Source organism: Macaca nemestrina, chromosome X (assembly GCF_043159975.1).
Source record: "Macaca nemestrina isolate mMacNem1 chromosome X, mMacNem.hap1, whole genome shotgun sequence".
Taxonomy (NCBI): domain Eukaryota; kingdom Metazoa; phylum Chordata; class Mammalia; order Primates; family Cercopithecidae; genus Macaca; species Macaca nemestrina.
The window spans coordinates 75992473-76007112 of NC_092145.1; the positions used below are offsets into that span (position 1 = coordinate 75992473).

At 39.4% G+C, this 14640-nt stretch overlaps 1 pseudogene; it reads left to right on the top strand.

Annotated features, from left to right (window-relative positions):
* Positions 1–3236: 3236 nt before the first annotated feature.
* LOC105464356 (acidic leucine-rich nuclear phosphoprotein 32 family member B pseudogene) lies at positions 3237–4060 on the top strand (annotated as a pseudogene).
* Positions 4061–14640: the final 10580 nt, after the last annotated feature.

Here is a 14640-nt window from a genome sequence, read left to right on the forward strand (position 1 = left end):
AGTGATGCTTTCAGCAAGTGAGAACATGATTTTCATTGCACCATCATCATGACTCCCTGAGTATAGATCTTTGCCAAACTGGTTTGATTCTTTTCCAAAGCCAAAACACAAGCATTTTCAAATTTTCCTAAGTATGCACTCCAGGGAGCAACATTTTGGGAAAAAAAAAAAATTACAAACACCAAGGGCCATGGATAGCAGAACCTTCTTTCCTACTGTCAGAACCCCAGAAACTTCATGCTATCTGTATTTTTTCTACTTATCATGAAAATTGCTTTCCTAGTACCATTCCTCATAGCTGGCATCATTGATCTAGGTGACCTCTGATTTTGGTACTACTCCTCATTCCTAGAAGGAACCCTCCTTTTCCCAAATAAACAGGATCTTAATGAACAGTGGGCAGCTTTGTGCTCTGTTTCTATCATGGTGGAGATGTGATGATTACCTGTTGGCTATAGGGAATTTTAGTAAAATATATTCAATGGGAAGGAGCAACCTCTGCATTCCTCAGTTATCATGGCATTCTTCACCCATGCTATCTTCTCAGATCTCAAGCTATGCTTCAGTGGAGACAGAGAAAGGTAAAATTTGTCATAGGCAAAATTTTATAAAATTTTACATTCAGTGTTAGCAGAGGAACCTCACTACCACTATCACTACCAGCACCACAGCAGGATTCCATCTACAGATACTTGTAACTGTTCCAAATTCTTTTGTTGAGCTTCCTCCGAAACCCCTGCTGACTTGGGCCACAGGCTTGCCCACAACCTTTGACTCTTTGACCACACTCCAGTTTGTCATCTCCTTCTCTGCTAGACTGGTAGCTGAGACGGACCAATCTTCAGAAGCAAAAAGCAAATGATCTTTTACAGACCCTGTTAGAACAAAGAGTATTTTAGGAGAGAGAGAGATTAAACTATTACATATTTATAGTAAATCCAAAAGTTTGAAAACACCTTATTTGTTGTCAGAACCCCTGTACTTAATGCAGTCTGCTATGGATTTATAGAATGTTTTCTGACTGCTTTGTCTATTCTAAAACTCACAAAATCCATGAAGGCAGGGGTCATGGTGGCCCACATTTATCTTACTAATTTTAGTATTTGGATCCATTATTGTACAATTCTCAATCTCACACATAATTACTTTAGAGTAATTAACACAAATTATCACACCCTCCTCCTGGGAATTGTTACTTTGATTTCTGTGATATCAATCCCTTTGGTTCTCTGCATCTCATTCTGAAAAGTCCTTCTTTATCTCCTTTAATGGCTCTTCTTCCCTTACATATCCCTGAAACATTTTGTTCTTTTCACTCTCGTTTTTTAGTACTGTACTATTGCTCTAGGTGTTCTAATTTATGCTATGGTTTTAAATACCACCAACACACAACTACCTCCTATATGCAGCCAAGAGCTCATTTCCAAACTTCAGATCTGTTAAACTGTCTACTGGACATCCCCAATTGTTTGCTCCACAAAAATATCCAAGTAAGTCAACATGTCTGAAGTTGAATCCATCAGCTCTTGTTCCCATTCCAAATTAATCCCCTTTTGGGCTTTTCTTTAATATGAAGTAGCAACTGCCATTAATAAACACAAGCCAGAAACCAATGATTCATTCTAAGATTTCTGTTTTAGTACAGTGTAGAATTTGCTTCCTTCCTTCCTTCATTCCTTCCTTCTTTCCTTCCTTCGTCTCTCTCTTTCTCTCTTTCTCTCTTCCTTCCTTCATTTCTTTCTCCTTCCTTCCTTCCTTCCTTCCTTTCCTTCCTTCCTTCCTTCCTTCCTTCTTTCTTTCTCTCCCTTCCTTCCTTCCTTCCTTCTTTCTTTCTCTCCCTTCCTTCCTTCCTTCCTTCCTTCCTTCCTTCCTTTCTTTCTTTCTTTCTTTCTTTCTTTCTTTCTTTCTTTCTTTCTTTCTTTCTTTCTTTCTTTCTTTCTTTCTTTCCTGCTTTCTTTCTTTCTCTTTCTTGAGACAGAGTATCTCTCTTTCACCCTGGATGGAGTACAATGGCACAATCCCAGCTTGTTCACTGCAGCCTCCAACTCTCAGGTTCAAGAGATTCTCCCACCTCAGCTTCCCAAGTAGCTGGGACTACAACCATGGACCAGGACGCCTTGATAATTTTTGTACTTTTTGTAGAGATGGGGTTTTGCCACATTTCCCAGGCTGGTCTCAGACTCCTGAGCTCAAGCAGTCTGCCCACCTCAGCCTCCCAAAGTGCTGGGACTACAGGCATGAGCCGTTGCACCCAGTGGGATTTTCTCAAACAGTTTTATTGAGCTCCAATTGACATATAATAAGCTGCACATATTTAAAGTATATAACTGATTACATTTTTTATGTATAATACACCAGTTGAAATATTACCATAATAAAAATAATGAACATGTCCACCAGTCCCAAGTTTTCTCATGCCACTTTCTTCCCACTCCTTTCCACATGCCCACAGTCCTACCACTAATTTACTTTCTGTTATGATACATTAGTGTCATGGGTTAAACTGTGTCCCCCCAAAAATGTATATATCAAATTCCTAATTCTAGAACCTCAGAATGTGACCCTATTTGGAAATCTGATCTTCACAGAGACAATCAATTTAAGATTATGGTGGCCCTTAATCCACTATGACTTACATTACAAAAATGGAAATTTGGACACAGAAGCACACGAAGGAAAATGCCATGTAACAATTAAGGCAGAGATCAGGGTAACCCTTCTACACCCAAAGGAACACCAAAGATTGCCAGCAAACTGCCAGAAACTAGTGAAGAAACATGCAACCAATGCTTCCTCACATCCCCCAGAATGAACCAACCTGCCCACACCTGAATCTCATATTACTAATCTCCAGAACTCTAAGACAATACATTTCTGTTGTTTAAGCCAGTCATTTTATGGTACTTCATTATGGCAGCCCTAGAAAATTAATACATTTAGTTTGCATTTCCTAGGCTTTTATATAAATGGACTCATACAACCATGTATGCTTTTTTTCTGGTTTCTTTCACAGAAAAATTATTTAGAAATTCTACTATGTTTTGCGCTCCCGTGAGTAACTTGGCTCCGGGGGCTCTGCTCGCCTGCCCATACGCTGCCAGCCACCCAGGACCGCGCTGCCGGCCTCCGCCGCGAGCAAACCCTTCCGATGACCTTCACTGCGCAGGCAGGGACGCCTCTCCCCTCTCCGCCCCCGCCGCGGAAAGTTAAGTTTGAAGAGGGGGGAAGAGGTGAACATGGGCATGAAGAGGAGGATCCACCTGGAGCTGAGGAATCAGACCCCGGCAGCTGTTGAGAACTTGTCTTGGACAATTGCAAATCAAATGATGGAAAAATTGAAGGCTTAACAGCTGAATTTGTGAACTTAGAGTTCCTCAGTTTAATAAATGTAGGCTTGATCTCAGTTTCAAATCTCCCCAAGCTGCCTAAATTGAGAAAGCTTGAACTCAGTGAAAATAGAATCTTTGGAGGTCTGGACATGTTAGCTGAAAAACTTCCAAATCTCACACATCTAAACTTAAGTGGAAATAAATTGAAAGATATCAGCACCTTGGAACCTTTGAAAAAGTTAGAATGTCTGAAAAGCCTGGACATCTTTAACTGTGAGGTTACTAATCTGAGTGACTACCGAGAGAGTATCTTCAAGCTCCTGCCCCAGCTTACCTACTTGGATGGCTATGACCAAGAGGACCAGGAAGCACCCGACTCAGATGCCGAGGTGGATGGTGTGGATGAAGAGGAGGATGAAGAAGGAGAAGATGAGGAAGATGAGGAGGATGAGAATGGTGAAGAAGAGGAGTTTGATGAAGAAGATGATGAAGATGAAGATGTAGAAGGGGATGAGGATGACGATGAGGTCAGTGAGGAGGAAGAAGAATTTGGACTTGATGAAGAAGATGCAAGATGAGGATGAAGATGAAGAGGAGGAAGAAGGTGGGAAAGGTGAAAAGAGGAAGAGAGAAACAGATGATGAAGGAGAAGATGATTAAGACCCCAGATGACCTGCAGAAACAGAACTGTTCAGTGTTGGTTAGACTGCTCATGGATTTGGTAGCTGTTTTTGTTTTTTTTGTTTTTGTTTTTGTTTTTGTTTTTTAAAAAGGTAGCTGTGATAGAAACCCCAGGACACCCACCCACCCAAAGAGCCAAAGAATAGTTCCTGTGACATTCTGACTTCTTTCCATGTAGTCCCTCTTGGTAATCTACCACCAAGCTTGTGGACTTCACCCCAACAAAATTGTAAGCATTGTTAGGTTTTTGTGTAAGACTCTTGCTGTATTGTGGATAGCTGTGACTGATGAGTCTACCATCTGTGGCTACCAGTTACACCGAGATTGTAACAGCATTTTTACTTTCTGTACAACAAAAAAGCTTTGTAAATAAAATCTTAACATTTTGGAAAAAAAAAAAAAGAAATTCAACTATGTTTTTAGGATATAAATAATTCATTCTGTTTTATTGCTGAGTGGTATTCCATTGTATAGACATGCCACAATTTGGCTATCCATTCACGTGCTGATAGAATCTAGGGTTGTTTCCAGTTGGGATTATTAAAAATAAAGATGCTATGAGCATTCCCATACAAGTCTTTTATCAACATATGCTTTCATTTCTTGGGTAAATACAAATGAGTGGAATGACTTGATCATATGGTAGGTATCTTTAACTTTCTAAGAAGCTAACATATTATTTTCCAGACTATTTTGCAAAGTGCCATTTTACACTCCCACCATCAGTGTATGAAAATGTCAGTTATGCCACATGTTTTTCAATACTTAGTATGGTCAGGCTTTTAAATTTTAACCATTCTAATAAAGGTACAGTGATATCTTATTCTATCTGTAATTTGCATTTCTCTAATGACTAGTTACATCAAACATTATTTCCTTGTTTATTGGCCATTTATATTTATTTCATGATGTGTCTGTTCAAATATTTTCCCCTTGTTTTTAATTCCAGTTTGTTTCTTAATTATTGAGATTTGAGAATTATTTAGAAATTATAGATTTAATTCCTTTATCAACTATTTATTTTACAAATGTTCTATTCCAACCTTTGGCTTATATTCTCATTGTCTTAACAGCACCTTTGGGAAAACCAAAGTTTTTAACTTTGATACAATCCAATTTATCAATTTATTTTTTATAGATAATGCTTTTCACCATGCATGTGACCGTCTAGAAATAGTTTTTCTAAACCTAAATCACAGTGATATTCTTTTATATTTCATTCTGGAAGATTTTACAGTTTTAGGTTTTATATTTAGCTCTATGACCCATTTTGAGGTAATTTTTGTACATAATGCAATGAATGGATAAAAGTTCTTTTTTGCAGCTTTTGATATTCCGTTGCTTCAGTGCTTTTTGTTGAAGACAACCTTTCTCTATTAAGTCGTCTTTTCATGTTTGTAGAAAATCAATTGTTCATATATGTTTGGGACCACTTCTGGATTCTCTATTCTGTTCCTTTGATCTACTTTATATCAACATCACTGTTTTGATTGATGTAGCTTTACAATAAATCTTGAAATCAGATAGCGTTAGTTCTGTAGCTTTGTTTCTTATTTTCAGATTTCTTTTGCCTATTCCTATGTCCTTGACATTTCCACGTCAAATTTAGAATCAGCTCATACATTTTTACACACACACACACACACACACACACACAAAGCCTGCTGGAATTTTTATCTGAATTACTTTAAATATATAACTCAATGTAGAGAAAATTGGCACGTTAATAATATTGTGTCTTCTGACCTATCAGCAGGTTATAGCTCTCTATTTTTTAGATCTTTTATTTGTCTTAGAAAGTTTTGAAGTTTTCAATATGCAATTCTTTTTTTACCATGCTGCCATGTTCTAATTCACGTATTCTTCAAGTTTTTCAGTATACAACCCTTTTGTCAGATTTATCCCTAAGTTTCCTTTTTGTTTTGTTTGTTTGTTTTTGTTTTTTTTCTGGAGATGGAGTCCCGCTGTGTCATCCAGGCTGGAGTGCAGTGGGGCCATCTCGACTCACTGCAAGCTCTGCCTCCCGGGTTCACGCCATTCTCCTGCCTCAGCCTCCTGAGTAGCTGAGACTACAGATGACCGCCCCCACGCCCGGCTAATTTTTTTTTTTTTTTAATTTTTGGTAGAGACGGGGATTCACCATGTTAGCCAGGATGGTCTCAATCTCCTGACCTCGTGATCCACCCGCCTCGACCTCCCAAAGTGCTGGGATTACAGGTGTGAGCCAATGCACCCAGCCTATCCCTAAGTATTTAATATTTTCAAAGCTATTGTAAATTTTCTTTTTATTACCATTTGTTACGGTTCAATACTAGCATATGGAAATACAATTGATTTCTACATATTGATCTTATATCCTGTAATCTTGATAAGTTTATGAAATAATACCAGTTGTTTTCTTGCACTTTCCTTTGCATGATTGCACTCTCTACATATATTGGCATGCGTCTGTGAATAACGAGTTTTTCTTTCTTATTTTTAATGTAAGTGCCTTCTATATTTTTATCTTGCCTTATTTAATTGGCTAGAACCTCCTGTTGAAGGTTGAAGATAAGTGGGGAGAATATACATCCTTGTCTTCTTTCTGATCTCAAGTAGAAAGCACTTACTCTTTCTCCATTAATTGTTACATCAGCTATTGAGTACTTTTAATCTTTATGGGTACAGAGTAGGTATACGTATTTATGGGGTACATGTGATCTTTTGATGCAGGCATATAATGGATAGTAATCACATCAGGGTAAGTGGGGTATCCATCACCTCAAGTATTTATCTTTCTTTATGTTGCAAATATTCTAATTATACACTTTTAGTTATTTTTAAATATACAGTAAATTATCGTTGACTATAGTCATCCTGTTGTGCTATCAAATACTAGATCTAATTTATTCTATCTAACCCTGTTGATTTTTTATAGATACCCTTTATTTGTAATTTTTGGTAGTTTCAAATGCATGGGTAAATTCAATTGCTATTACTCCAGTTTGGTAAGAAATGAAAGTATATCCCCTTGCCACCATTTTTTTTGTTGTTGTGGTTTTGAGACGGAGTTTCACTCTTGTTGCTCAGGCTGGAATGCAATGGTGTCATCTCCACTCACTGCAACCTCCGCTCACTGCAACCTCCGCCTCCCGGGTTCAAGCAATTCTCCTGTCTCAGCCTCCTGAGTAGGTGGGATTACAGGCGTGCACCACCATGCCTGGCTAATTTTTTGTATTTTCAGTAGAGACGGGGTTTTACTATGTTGGCCAGGCTGGTCACGAACTCCTAATCTCAGGTGATCCACCCGCCTCTGTTTCCCAAGTGCTGGGATTACAGGCGTGATCCACCGCGCCCGGCCGACACCACCCTTATTTCTTATCTGAACTTATTTCTTACCTGAACCGGCCTTCTGACAAGTTTCCTTACTTCCAGTCTTGCCCTAATGTAATTCAATCTCTATACTAGAATAAGTTTTAAATATGTAAATGTGATCATGGTGTACCTCTAAGTAAATTATTTAATTATCCATGGCCTTCTCACCATGTTCTGCATCTCACTGACATGGCACCAAAGTCCCTTCCCAACCTGGTCCCTGCCTCCCTTTCAGCCTCACCTCTGCTCCTCTCCACCGCTCCAATATTATATGTTCCAACAACCCCAAACTTCAGGTTATTATCCACAAAAAAACACATACTTTTCCGCAGGGTACAACTTTTCACCCACTTATACTACTCCTTCTGCCTTCCTCTTTGACTATTTAAAATCATTCATTTTTCAAGAATCAACTCAAACAACAATTACTCTATGAAGTTTTACCAGTTCCCACAAGTGTTGGTCTTCCTTTTAGTTTCTCTGAGACAATTTGTTCAACACACTTTCGTAGAATTTCCTGTGTTTTATTATAAATATTTGTTTACATATCCTTGATGTACTAAAGTGAGGGTTGTGAGTGTCAAGATGAATTGTGTTTCTATTTGCACACCTAACCTCTGGCGCTTGTACCTAACACAATGCCTGATGCAAAGCATCTGCTCAGTAAATAGGTGTTGAGTGGATAAGTGAATAGTTAACTAGATTCTAAGTTTCCTTCTAGGTTTAGAAATATTTCTCAATATTCAGCTATTTCATGGCCACTTTCACAATTTTCTCATGTCAGCGTACTATCGCTATGATTACTTACTTTATGTTTTATTTTAAGTCAATATACATTTTTACTTCAATACCGAGGCCAGCCTGTTCTAAGCAACTCTATCTGTGAATTCAGAAGCATTGTTTTAGTTATAGTTTTTTATAAAGTGTTCAGACTTCTACTCTTGGTGATAATTGGCAACAGATGCCCCTTGCTTAAAAAGATAGCTATTCACAATAGCAAAGACTTGGAATCAACCCAAATGTCCATCAGTGACAGACTGGATTAAGAAAATGTGGCACATATACACCATGGAATACTATGCAGCCATAAAAAAGGATGAGTTTGAGTCCTTTGTAGAGACATGGATGCAGCTGGAAACCATCATTCTCAGCAAACTATCACAAGAACAGAAAACCAAACACCGCATGTTCTCACTCATAGGTGGGAACTGAACAATGAGATCACTTGGACTCGGGAAGGGCAATATCATACACCAGGGCCTATCATGGGGAGGGGGGAGGGGGGATGGATTGCATTGGGAGTTATACCTGATGTAAATGATGAGTTCATGGATGCTGACGAGTTGATGGGTGCAGCACACCAACATGGCACAAGTATACATATGTAACAAATGTGCACGTTATGCACATGTACCCTAGAACTTAAAGTATAAGAAGAAGAAGAAGAAGAAGAGAAGAAGAAGAAGAAGAAGAAGAAGAAGAAGAAGAAGAAGAAGAAGAAGAAGAAGAAGAAGAAGAAGAAGAAGAAGAAGAAGAGGAGGAGGAGGAAGAAGAAGAAGAAGAAGAAAAGAAGAAAAGAAGAAGAAGAAGAAGAAGAAGAAGAAGAAGAAGAAGAAGAAGAAGAAGAAGAAGAAGAAGAAGAAGAAGAAGAAGAAGAAAAAGAAAAGGGGCTAGGCCTGAGGAGAAGAAACCAAAAAAAAAAAAAAAAAGATAGCTACTATAAGTATTCTTGTATGAGCCTTTTTTGATAAATAATACTTGTACATATTATTGGGCATATGTGTTATTTTGATACATGCATACAATGTGTAATGATAATATTGGGGTATTTAGGATATCCATCACCTCAAAAATCTATCATTTATTTGTGTTGGGAGTATTTTAACTCTTTTCTAGCTATTTTGATGTATACAGTCAATTCTCCTTAACTATAGTCACCTTACTGTGCTATTGAACACTAGAAATCTTATACTCATTTTGAGTTTGGTTTGTTATTAATTTTGTGGGTCCTTTAAGCGCATCAGTAGGTTTTTAATTTAAAATATTTCTATTTTGATGTAAGTGTTCAGTCCTATAAACTTCCCTCTTAGCAATGCTTTTGCTGTATTTTATGTATGTTGTGTTTTAGTTTTAGTATGTTGTGTTTCCATTTTCATTTGTTTTGTCAAAGTTTTTTATTTCCTTCTTAATTTTTCATTAACTCAGTGAACCTTCAGGAGTTTGATGTTTAAGTTTTTTTTGTTGCACGGTTTCCGAAGTTCCTCTGGTTATTAATTTTTAGTTTTACTCCGTTGTGGTTTGAGAATATGCTGAATATAATTTTAACTGTTTTTTAAAAGAATTGAGACTTGTTTTGTGTTCTAACATATAATCTATCCTGAAGAATGTTCCATGTGCTGAGTAGAAAAATGCACATTTCTCAGCTTTTGGATAAAAGTTTTGTATGAATGTCTGTTAGGTCCTTTTGTTTTAAAATAAAATTTGACTTCAAAGTTTCTTTGATGGTTTTTGGTCTAGGTGATCTGTCCAGTGGTGACAGTGGGAGGGTAAAGTCTTTATTATTGTATTGTAATTTATATCTTCCTTTTTAGATAATAATATTTGCTTTATATATCTCGGTGCACCAATTTTGAATACATATTTGTTTCAAATTCTTATATTCTCTTGCTGAATTGATCACTATATAATGACCTATTTTTTTCTCCTTTTACTGTTTTTGAGTTAACATCCATTTTATCTAAGTATAGCTACTCCTACTCACTTTTGGTTTTCATTTGCATGAAATATCTTCTTTTCATCCCTTTATTTTTAGTCTTTATGTGTCCTTAGAGGTGAGATGAGTTTATTTTAGGTAGCATATAGTTGGGTTATGGCTTTTTTATTCATTTGGTCAGTCTATATCTTTTAAGTGTAAAGTGTAATCTATTTACATTCAATGTTATTATTGATATGTGAAGGCTTATTCCTGCCATTTTACTAATTTCTGTTTGTTTATGTGACCTTCAGTCCTTTCTTTTTCTTTTGCTTTTAATCATTGTAATTTGGTGGTTTTCTGTAGTGGGAACATTTGAGTTTTTTCTCTCTCTTATTTATGTGTTTGCCATACCAGTGGATTTTATACTCCCATGTGTTTTCATGATGGTAAATATTATCCTTTCATTTCCAGGTGTAGGGCTCCACTTAGCATTTCTTGTAGGGTTGGTTTAGTGGTTATAAATTCCTTCAGATTTTGCTCATCTGGCAAGAACTTTATTTCTCCTTCATTTTTGAAGGGTAGTTTTGCTGGCTGTGGTATTCTTGGCTAAATGATTTTTTTTCTTTCAGCAACTTAAATATATCATACCTTTCGCTCCTAGCCTGTGAGGTTTTTGCTGAAAAATACACTGTTAGTCTAATGGGAATTCCTTCATATGTAACTTCATGCTTTTCTCTTGCTGTTTTTAGAATTCTCTCTTTGTCTTTGACTTTTGACAGTTTGACTATAATGTGACTTAGAAAAGATCTTTTTATGTTGAATCTATTTGTGAGTATACTTTGAGCCTCCTATATCTGGATTTCTATAATTCTTGCAAGATTTAGAAGTTTTCAGCCATTATTTCATTAAATACGTTTTTATGCTTTGTCCATCTCTTCTCCTAGGAATTCCAGAATTTAAATATTTGGTCACTATATGATGTCCCATTGATGGCAGTGGCAGCCTGACTTAAGTAGCTCCTGCAATGACACTGCTCCAGCAGGGAAGGTGTAGCTGGGAATGCACACTCCACAAAGCTGGTGGGAGCCAGGAACAGGCAGGAGCCCTGCCCCTTTCTGAGATGACAGGGTGGGAGCCCTGCTCTCCTGGGTGCAGCTGCAGCTGCAGAGCCATGGTTATGGACCCATGCATCCCTGTGATCTCAGGGGCCCAGCAAGCCCCCTTCCCGCACAGGTTCAGAAGTGCCTGCTCTGGCTGATTGGCCTCTCCCTGCTCCTGGTGCCTGCTCCAGGGTGGAGCAAAGTTGTGGTCAAGCCTGGGTGCTGTCACAATCCAGCTGGGTGTGCACACACTCAGGGTGGTACTGGTACACCAATCTCCTGCTGCCTTGGCCCCATCCTAGCTGACAGTCATGGGAGGGAGACCAAAGGAGGGGTAAGAGTGGCTCCATGCAGGCCTGCAGGTGCCCCTAAACACAAACAGCCTGGGCATGGTGGATGACATGCAGATGGCAGCACTAGGCAGACAGGCTCCTTGGTGGAAAGGGACAGGTTCCCAGTGAATCCCCTCCTTCAAGTCAGCAATGGCCTGAAGTCTGGGGTCTGGGCTGTCTGTTCCAGGTGGAGTCCATGGCCCAGAATAAGAACTTATGGTGCTTTTGCGGGGCCCACACATGGCCTCCCATGGACCAACCAGCATGCACTTCCTCCCTTCTAAAGCCCATAAAACCTTCAGATTCAGGCAGACTCACAGAGAGGTCAGGACTACCAGATGTGGGAAAGAGCTACTCACTTTGGATCTCCTTGACTCATCAGGATGACCTGCCTGCAGAAAGGAGCTACTTACTATGGGTATCCTCTCTTCTGAGAACTGGACACTCCTCCGGGACACTCATCAGGAGACTTTGGGTCTCCTGAGAGCTGTTCTGTCACTCAACGTAGCTCCTCTCTGCTTTGCTCACACTCCAGTTGTCCACCTACCTTATTCTTCCTGGACATGGGACAAGAACTCATGACCCACTAAATGGCATGACTGAAAGAGCAGTAACACAAACAGGGCTGAAACACACTGCTCACTTGCCACATTATGGGCAATGAGAAGGAGAGACAAGCTGCAGCCTTTCACAGAGCCCAGACCTAGGGGTTCCCCAGGCCAGGGCTGTAACACATTTTCTGGAACTTCGCAGGTCCTGACATCTCCAAACTTCCAGCTTCTACCGCATTCCCTGGCACCAATGGTGGAAGCCGCTTGTGGTGTGACTGGTCCAGCCACAGCCTTGCATGAAGCGAGTGTCTGTACTGGCTCCAGGAGCAGCCCACTCCACTGCAGCTGGCATGCCTGGATGTGTGCAGTGGCAGGACTCCATGCTCACTCACACACCCCTTGCCGCTCTATGTCTGGCTCACCTTTGGCAGGCATGGGATCCAGGCCAGTAGTACAAGTTGATTGCAACTTGCTGGGCTGAGTGTGTGGAACAAGCCCAGTGAGACCGAGCAAAACTTGGGCAAAGGCACCACTGGCCACAGAAGTTTCCAGCTGGAATAGCAACACACTAAGGATTCTGTGACACTATATTTTACATAGACTCTTCATTTTAAAATAATTTTACCTTGTTTAGAGATGGTGTCTCACTTTGTTACCCCAGCTGGAGTGCACTGGTGGGATTAAAGCTAACTGGCACCTTGAATTTCTGACTCAAGCAATCCTTCAACCCCAGCCTCCTGAGTAGCTGGGACTACAGGCACCAAGAACCACACCCAAATATTTCATTTTAATTTTATGTAGAGATAAGGGTCTCTCCATCTTGCCCAGGCTGGTCTTGAACTCCTGGGCTCAAGTGATCCTCCTGCCTCAGCCTCCCAAAGTGCTGAGATAACAGGTGTCAGCCACTGCGCCTGACCCACATAGGCTTTTTACATTAGTTTAATCTTTTCTCTACTTTTCTTGTCCAACTGAGTAGTTTCAGAGGACATGTCTTGAAATTCAGAAATTCTTCTGGTTTATCTAATTTATTGTTTAAGGTCTTGAGTGTGTTTTTCTTTTCATCCATTGCAATCTTCAGTTTTAGAATTTCTATTTGATTCTTTCTTAAATTTCTCATTCAAATCGTGAATTGTTTCCCGATTTTAATTTCTTTGTATTTCTGTGTTTTATCATATCCTATAGAGTTTCTTTAGTACTAGATATTTTTAATTCTTTTTTTCAAGGATTTTATAAATTTTCTTTTCTTTGGAGTCTATTACCAGAGAATCATTGTGTTCCTTTGGAGAGAAAATCTTTCTTTGCTTTTCCTTATTTCTTTTGTTCTTGGTTTCATATCTATGCATCTGGAGTAATACTTCTTCCAATTTTATGTATTGGCTTTCATAGGGAAATATTTTTTTCTATAGATGTGTCTTTCATGTTGGTTGGGTAAAAATATATTTGACTCTGATTCTGAGTGGGTAAAGCAGTGTACTCTCTGTATGATTTCTTCAGCTGTAATCAACATCAGTTGTGTTTTTAAGTTCTGAAATATCTTAGACTGTGGTTTTTAATGGATGCTGCTGTAAGGCTTTGCTGGGGACAGGGACATTAGGTGGGCTGATCCTTGGGCACTAGTGGTGGTGGCATCAGGCAACACAGACCTGTCTTTAGTCCCCCTGATAGTATGCACAGGCACCAGCTGGGGCAGATAGGGTAGGCTCCCAGATTGTGTGTTTGGGTGCTGGGTGCCAGGAAAAGTGGTGGTGGGTGGAACAGGTCTGTCATCAGGCTCTTGATAATGTATTTGAGCACCAGCACTCGTGGGTGGAGTCGGTCGATCCCCAGACTCCCAGATGATGTGCACAGGCACCAATGATAGGGGTGAGAAGTGGGTAAGTCTTGTCCTCAGTCCCCCAGATGGTGCATCAGGTACCATTGGCAGTGTGCAGGACAGTTCAGTTCCCAAACCCTAGACTACATGTTTGGGTATTGGTTTCAGGCAGGGGGAGCCCTGTTGATAGCTTTTGTAATATTAGTTGAAGACATGCTCAAATTAATATTCAAATTAAAACTATTCATCCATGTATCAACTATAATCAACTTACAAACCTATCAGTGATACACATTTCACACTTTAGGAGTCACTGAGTCATATAATTGTGCAATTCTTTCTCTTTCTCAGGGTCACACAGCTAGTGGCAATACTAGTACTGGAACCCTAGTCTTCTGGCCACCTGTCCAAAAAATGCCCTACTAGATTGAACTACATCTTCAAAAATACACATCCCATAAAGAAATTAATGGATAGATGTGTACCAAGGAAAAAGATGGAGAAAATAGGGAAGCTTAGTTTAGTGCAAAGTACTGAAGGTATTGTCTGTTCCAAACAAATATATGCAAGATACAGAAAATGGAAGGTAAAACATGAGGAGACTATTGGCTCAGTAAGGTGATTCATATTATCTTTCAGAGGGTCCTAATGCCAGGTGACTAAGGAAGTCACAGAAGCATTCATGTCTAGCTCCAGAGAATTCTCTCTCTGTAGTTTATCTCTGGATTCTTTCATTTAGTAGAGCTTATGCCTGGCAGTATAGCCTAAGGCTGTTTTCCATTTGT